At 37.6% G+C, this 8,434-nt stretch overlaps 1 long non-coding RNA gene across 1 annotated transcript in view; it reads right to left on the bottom strand.

Annotated features, from left to right (window-relative positions):
* LOC109302434 overlaps positions 1-8,241 on the bottom strand; it is a 19,279-nt gene extending 11,038 nt beyond the window's left edge. Inside the window, exon 1 of the long non-coding RNA XR_002098768.1 lies at positions 8,144-8,241. This is a non-coding gene — a long non-coding RNA (uncharacterized LOC109302434). The remainder of the gene's footprint in view (positions 1-8,143) is intronic.
* Between the last annotated feature and the right edge of the window lie 193 nt (positions 8,242-8,434).

The raw sequence follows: 8,434 nt of genomic DNA, 5'->3' as shown, positions 1-8,434 counted from the left end.
GGGGGGGGTTAGCACACTTAAAAATCTTTATATAAACATTTTATCAAGGTCTTTCTAGCATCGTTCATTTTGCACAGTGGTAGATAGTATACTCATAGAATCTATACAAATCCCAATTTTTAAGAACTTTTTACTTGCCGGGGACTACATCAAGATTTATTTTATTTAAAAATTCAAAAAGTGCAGATGTAAGCACTCTTAGTTCAGTTTTGAAATAGCATGTATTAAGTGACCATCAGAGGTGTAGCAGCTCAGCTCCTCACCTAGGGCAGCTGCACTGCGCTCATGGCAATACCAGCTCCTGCTATGATGACTGCAGCAGCACATTCAGCCACTGTAGTGGCATTGAATGCTTTTTCACGCCCCCACAAAGTCAGCATGTGTACTAGCCACACCTCTTCACTAACTATATCTACACAAGACACTTACTGTACAGTTGCCTAATTAACTGCATCTACACATGAGCCCCTATTAGGTCAGAGTAAACTAATTTACTCTGCAGCTGGATAGTACTTGTAAAAATAAGTATGTAGACACTGGAGGGGCTGGCTGGGTCACAAGAGTGCTTCAGTATGGGAGCTGCCTGCTGGCTATCCTTGCAGTGAAGCACCTTTGTGCCCCAGCCAGGCTCTCCTCAGCTCATTGAGCCAGGGAGAGCAGCCCCAGACTGGCAGGCTGACTCCCTGGCCTCCTGCCAGCTGGAGCTGCTTCAACCTAGTTCAACATGCACACATCCAAATGGCATGCCTAGGAGCGATAAACTCTGGAGCAAAAAGCTCCAGAATTTATTCATGTGCATTAATTGCATGTGTAGACATGCCCATTTACTTCATTGTTAATGTACTTGCTGAAGTCAAGGATTATTTTGTGATATCTCTATTATAACAAATGTATAATTGGGAAAGCTGCTAGACATATTTTCTAACGTCAAGTGCCCTTCCTCATGACAGACCCAGACATAGGCTGAGCTAAACAGCATAGCAAAGACTCTGTGTAAACACAGATAGTTTGCTTGGAGAGATGAAAGAGGGCTGTGAAGTGGAGTAAAAGTAGAATAAGAATTTAACCATGAGAAACACCTTTGACACTGGGTATGATATTCAGGACCCAATATTCTTCTAGTGCTTTAGAAGAAGTCCATTTGAAGTCAATGGAACAGATTACAAGGTAACACAGTAGTCAGTAAGGCTGAAAGGCTACAAGGCTCATGGGCAGATATGCTATTAGGTGGCAAAAATCTTCAAACCAGAGCTTGAGCTCTGATAAATGTTCAGCCAGTGGGGTTTATTCTTGGAAGTTACTCTTCATTTTAACAGAATCAAATCATTTATATATCTCACAGGATGCAATATTCAACTATCTATCCATCTCTGATACACAGAACTGTACCTGATAAGCAGGCATTCTGGTTTTCTCTGATAAAAAAAAAAAATCCCCAATTTTCCGATTAAAAAAGGTAACCCCAAATCCACATTTTCCCCGGTGCAGCACCTGCTTCCTGCCCACAGGCCCTGGTGCAGCTGTACTTGCAGGGGGTTGTCCAGTGTGCTACCCAGGGCAGGCTGCAAACCCGTTGGACCAGCAAGTCATGTTAGGGTGCCTTAAAGCATGCACGTGTAGACACGTGCCTCAATTGCCTTAATGTGCCTTAGGCTAAGGTCCATTAAGTTTAGGCACACACAAATTCACGGGTAGACACACCCTATGAATCAAAACCTAATAGATTTCATAAACTACTCAACGTGCTAAACAGGAATAAACTCCAGAACAATATTTTAAATTATTTCTTTCAGCTCCAAGGAACACAGTGTTTTGTTTTTTCTTTGTTAGATCACAATACAACAGAAAGTAAGGGAAAACTACTGTAATATAGCATCCAAACTCTAGCATAGTCATCGACCAATTATGCTGGGAAACAGGCACTGTTTTTTATTAGCATAAAACTGGCATGTGTATTATTCTAGCTAAACATTTTTCAAGCACATTGTTCTCAGCAATTGAAACTACAGCTGTCAAAAAAAAGTAATTTCTTTCAGTTTTAATATTTCTTTCAGTTTATATGTAAACACTTTTAAATCAAAACAGAGTCCAAAGTAGTACAACTTCAGACAAAATATTTTGCAAAATATATCTCAGCTTCCTTTGATGTTCCATACATGTTCAAAGGAAAATATTTGCATCATTCAGAGAATTTAACCATTACACAGACTAGGATCCCAACCAAATGGTCAATGAAAGCCTGCATAAGGGGAAAAGGAAATGTTGATTTTCATAAATAAAATATTTACTGTATTGCACATTACCTTTGCTATCACTATAATTATTGCAAATGATGTATACTAGCAAACAAACAACTTCTGGGATCATTCCATTTTTGTGGACATATCAATTGTAGGCATTGCATTACTAACACAGACATCAGGAAAATGGATTTAGGCAAATCTACTCCCCAGTAAAAGTCAGATAGGCTAGAATCTCCTGTAACAAGAATGTCACATTACATAAATATTTTCTTGTAATCCAAATGCCTCTTCCTCATCAGATAGAATATTTTGTTTTTATTGGCTTCAGGACATGTATGCAGTGTTCTAGCTCCTGACTCCTTTTATAAAAGAGTTAAGATGCCTATTTCCAGAATGCAGAGAATGCTAAAGAAAATAGCATGTGGAAATTACCTGTCAAAAGATTTTAAAGATTTTTAAAAAAATCATTAAAAGAATTTTTTTAAATTGCCTTATGCACTATCTGCATATTTTAAACATCTAAAGGAATAAATATTTTTGATACTGGGTCTCAAAATTGCAGTTGTAACAATCATTTGCTCTGCCCTTATTTCCAAAAAATTGTTATGCCAGCATTTTACCACCTTCTCAGGAGGTGATTTTTCAAGAGCTTTTGAAAACAAAGCTGTGTCGGTGATATTAATCATAATCCAAATGGCTAGTGTAACTAATGCACCGATGAAAAGATAGCAGCTGCAGTAGTCCAGGGATGAACCTGACTTTGACATTTCATTCACCTCTTCTTGGGCAAAGGTCACACAGCCCTTACTATACATCTCCATCTGTCTTCTGAATCCCTGCAAGTTGACAGAATAATAGTATGGTCTCTTGGTGGTCTGCAATACATACTTCCCTTTATCTATCCAATCACAATTCAGTCTTGCATAAGGAAACTCATTTTACAGGTATTCTGTCTACTGTATCCCTTCCTGGTCACCTGATCTAGGGACTGCTTTGCAACTCAGGTCATAATGACAGAGAGATTGTATCAGCCAGCTACTCATAGCTGCCAGGCTTTGAAACTACACTTGAGTCGGATGTAAATCAAACACAATGGAGGCACAGAACATTAAAGGCAGAAACTCTGTAAAACCAGTTGAGCTGATTAGTACTAAATTACTGATGTTCCATCTGCTAGGGTGGTAATATTTTTTTTAAAAAACTGCCTGTCTGCAATGCTTCATTTCACAAAGAGCCTATGTTCGATGAGCCTAAAGGGAACAATTTATGGTGATTGACAATGGAAGGAACTGGTGGCAAATACATAATTACTCTTTAAGGTTATCTAGAATTCCTATGTGCATGCTAATAAGTGTACACCTATCCATAATAAATACATATGTACAATTTTCAGTCTATTTTGCAGGTAGAAATTAAGAGGCCTCTCTGGCTGCTAACAAAAAAAATCTGTAGCAAAACTAGGTTTGTACAGTGCAATGCTGTTATTATCTCTTTCTTTTTTTTTCATTAGGAAACAAATTAATGTAATTAGATCTTTTGGGCTAAATTTCCAAATATGGAAAATTACAAGGACTTGAAAAATAAGTTTGTACTGCTTAAATAGGTAACTTTGCAAAAACCATTTTTCAGGAAAGAGCTAGCAGCCACATTACTAAGAGATGTTGTCACCCAGTGTGGTTGGGTAGATTTTTGGAGGTAAAACTAACAGCTGTATTAAAGTATCAGTGTCAGTATCTCAATCTAAAAGGCCAAGCTTAGGACGTTTGTTCTTAGCCTGACAACCAGGCTCACCTTAATGACTTATAGTTATCTACCAAAAATATCTAAATGCTTTTTCTCTCACATCCCATATTCCTGAAAAGATAGTATCACCCCATGAAACCTGAAACTACCCTCTCATCCTAATCTTGCCCTTTTTGATAAATATGTCTATAAAATCTATTTTGTAGAAAAATCACACATATAGAAAGGGCCTGTGAACAATTCCTAAAGTAATTAAATAATCAGTTTTAACACCCTACGGCATAGAAGCAGACAAAATAAAATAAATAATTTGAAATGATGCATTTCAACTACTGTCAGATGAGTAATTTAAAGTGCGTAGTTATGTCTTCCTCTCCCCAATATGCTAAAACTGTTTTTTAAAGAGTAACAGACAACAAATGAAGTCTATTCTTGTCCAGACATGAATATGGTTAAGAGTGTGAAAAGACAGCCATTCTTCAACAATATGTGTAAGCAGCAACCCATTTATGATAAAGAATGAAAATGGTCAAACAAAACATCTATTTTGAGCAAAATCAAATAATTAGAAATACTGTTCTACTATTCAACCAGCTCTCATCTACAAGAGCCATTAGACACAGCCCTGCATGCAGAAAATAAATATGGCTAACACCACCAAAAATGCACAACGCATTCAAGTTATGCATTGAAGAATAGTAGGAAGCCAGGGAAAATTAGCTGTCTATTTTGACTAGCTGACAGCAAGAGTTCCATGGGATTATGTTAGTCGTGCTGCTGTTATTTAAAAGCAACTACTTTTAAAGCACAAAAGCAAACTACTACTAATGTATGTATAGTACAACATGCAGTGCATGACTCTATTTTAGGGATATTGTCACCTACACTGTAATTAGGCTGAAGTATAAATTTGATAAATCTCATCTCCCCTTTGTTTCCATGACATAGCAGCACTATGGTACATGCTGTTAGATAAATGAAAATTTAAGTGACTTTCACTGTGTTCTTCGAAACAATGAAGATATTCCTTGTCCCTCTCTCCAAAAATTTCAGACTATATTGAGAGAGACGGGTGGGGGTTTTTTTTGGTTTATTATTCTCTCTCATTATGATTTTTAAATGACAGAAAAAATATTAATTAAAATAAACATTGATAATATCTGTTTATGCTCCGATCTGTTCTAGTAATTCAAAATGCAAACTACATATAGCTCAACTACTAGCTTAAAGTATAAAAGAATTTCAAAATGAAAATGTGGACTCCTAGCCTTTTAAAGCATACATAAACAGAACACTGTCCTCTTCATTTCCTGCTGTAGTACACACAGGGGAATAAAAAGAAAAAAGGAGAGGCCTTTTCTTGAAGAGAGGGGTGGCAGAGTTTGCAAAACTGAAGACAGGAAGAGTTCAAATGATTTGACTGTAATGTTCTTCTACATAACGAACAGAGAGTTATACTGTCAAAACAGACTCATTGAGTACACAAGGAGAATAACAAGGGTGAGTGCTCCAAGAAAAAGTGCACATGGAACTTTTCTTTAACGGGTTATAGTAACTTTGAAAAAAGATCTTTAAAGCACAAACATGTTCTTGGAAATGCAAACATACTACATAAAGACAAGGCCAAAACAATTTTAAGGGAAGCTCTAGCTGTGTGCTAGTGTCTAGCATTCACCTCTAAAAGCACAGAAGCAACATCATGCAGATCAGGAGGAAGATGTATTTAAAAACAGATGGGCTAAAATATCAAAGGTTGAATAAAAGGTTTCAGTCATTTTTCCATGTCTTGCTAAATGGCATAATGACTGCATTAGACTTGTATCTAGATCACAGGTCTTGAATCCTTGGCCATTGTAAATGTGCACATCTGCACAACTGGATGGTAATTAGATACCACAGTGATAGGTGCATTAGAAATGCATTGACAGAATTCTAACTCATGTCACTAATATATAATTGCTGAATGGAGTTCAGTCAATTTGAAGATAAAAGGCCAATGCTTGTTCACTAAAGTATCCAGCTCCTTGCACGCCAACAAAAATACTCAAAGTATATTTCCTTACTTCAAAAGTCAAAAATATTGTTTGTGCATCAAGAAAAAATTATCTTACCTTGCAACATCCTTAAGTAGTGAGTATGTCAACAAAGTTATCAATGAAGGAGCAAATAAGGGAACGGCAGAATACTCATTTGCACATTAAAACAATTAGAAAAACTGGCAAGGAAAATGAGATTTAAATTGTCAGGCTACTTGGCAGTCCTTATTTATGTTCTGGCCCTGCTGGAGTGATTAATTCAGGAATGTCCATACAGATCAGATACTCAAACATCTTAAAAACACAGAACAATAGTCTTTAACCACTGTTAAAAGTTCTGGGACAAGGATATGTGAGCCTGGAAAACCTTTCATAAGAAATATATTATCTTCAAAGTTTTAAAATGTTTATTTTAATATAGATCTAAGGGTGGGTGCTAAACAATGGGCCAGATTCATAAAGGGACTTCATTATGGCAACAAGGAGTATTTCTATTCCTAGAAGTTAGGTGTCTTAGTCTAGAAGTAAAATTCAAAAGCCCAAATCAGGTACCTAAGCTCTGTATTTGTTAAATGGGAATGAGTTTGGCCCCTAGAACTGAGTTTCCCATCAAGTATGGGGAAGTGTCAGCCAGCCAATAAGAGATGATAGCGTAAGAAGAGGGGGAGGAGGGAAGAAAGGAGGCCTCCCCTTTCATCTCTTCCAGATTTAGACATTTAAGTGCGACTGGGGTTCAGAGCCTGAAATTCCTGCAAACACATAGGCCAGGTACAGACAGTACACTTTTACTGGGTATACGTGATTGGAAACCAGTCAATACCCATAACAGACCAGAAGTTTTGCACATATACACTGATTTAAAAATGACAGAACCCAGTCTAAAATTTGCCCACCCTATTTTCCCCTGCCAAAGGTGAATGTGTGTTCTGTTCGCTACTGATCTAAACTACACTGTTTATAGAAAACTATGTAACTTACATTGATTCTCCCCCAGCTTTGTGAATGTCAGTACCTAGCCCTTTTGGCTTTCGTGTATAAGGTATACTTTCACATAAAGGTGACTGGCTCTCTCTTCTTTTTTAAGACAAAACAAAAGAAAGAGGAAGGGGCTGTGATTCTACCTGTCTTTGGTAAAACATCCTGATGGTTAGAGCACGTGCTGAGAAAGTAGGGCACCTGGATCCTAAGGCCTTCACAGCCTGAGGAGATTTTATTTTGGAGTAATTAAATAAAATGTGGAAGCAGTGCTTGGCGCATGGCTAGAACACAGCAGTCTTTCCACTAATGATGGGAAGTTTAATCATCACTAGTCTATAAAGTCATCCATCTGCTACTTCCTGTTTCTGGCTCTGTGAATCTTCTAATTTTTGTAGCAGAGACCCACACTCAACTGAGGATGTGAATGATGGCTCTATAACCCATGTCAACCATTTCTTGAACAAGTACTCTAGTCACTCTAACCACTCTAGCCAAACTCAAAATAAAAGGCTGTATCCTGTCCCCCTCCCCCCCAATTTTCCCTTACAATTTGAATAAGGTCAGATACAACACTTTTGCTTCCTAGAAAGAGTTTTTGACTAGAAAGAGTTTGTTTAACTGCTAAATTTAAATAAGGGTCTTTTTATTATCATTAATTCTCACTGTTTTTTAAGACAGTGTGGAGCCATATGCTTTACTGGTGTATTTGGTGTCAATAGAACTACATCAATTTAAACCAGCCAAGGATTTTGTCCCCATTTATTTCACAAGTCCTTCATGCAAGTTGATAAAATTTTATCAAGATTCTGACTCCTATATAGGTTGGTTTATGCTTTCCTGTGTTATCCTTTTTCTCTGCTGTTAATTCCTCACTATTCTCTCTTTGGCATGAGAGACTGTCCAAACTAAATACAAGCTAAAGATGTTGCTATTGGGATGCAGAGTATATTTGTGTGTGTGTGTTCTACATGTGCACACACAGACATACTACATGTATGCAGTGTGTCTTTGTGTGTGTGCATATATATACACACACACATACATTATAAGCTTTTTCAATATGAATACAGCCTGTCATGCATTGCAAAATACACAATTTTTTTTCAAAGAGAAATAAAATCCATTCACCAGTAACGCACACACACAATGTGGTTCCCATTCTCAAAAAAGGGAGGAAGGAGGACCCAGAAAACTATAGGCCAGTAAGTCTTACCTCGATTCTGGGGAAGCTTTTTGAGAGAATTATCATAGCGCATGTCCACGAGGGGCCAGCAGGAGAGATTATGCTTAGGGGCAACCAACACGGATTCATTAGAGGCAGGTCCTGTCAGACCAACCTGGTGGCCTTCTATGACCAGGTCACCAAACCCTTAGATGCAGGGGTCACAGTGGACATAGTCTTTCTGGACTTTAGGAAGGGCTTCAACACTGTCT

This window comes from Gavialis gangeticus, unplaced genomic scaffold (assembly GCF_001723915.1).
Source record: "Gavialis gangeticus isolate Ggan-Ray unplaced genomic scaffold, GavGan_comp1, whole genome shotgun sequence".
In the NCBI taxonomy this organism is placed as follows: domain Eukaryota; kingdom Metazoa; phylum Chordata; order Crocodylia; family Gavialidae; genus Gavialis; species Gavialis gangeticus.
The sequence above is the reverse complement of the archived record's forward strand: the minus strand, read 5'-3'. Positions and strand labels throughout refer to the sequence as shown.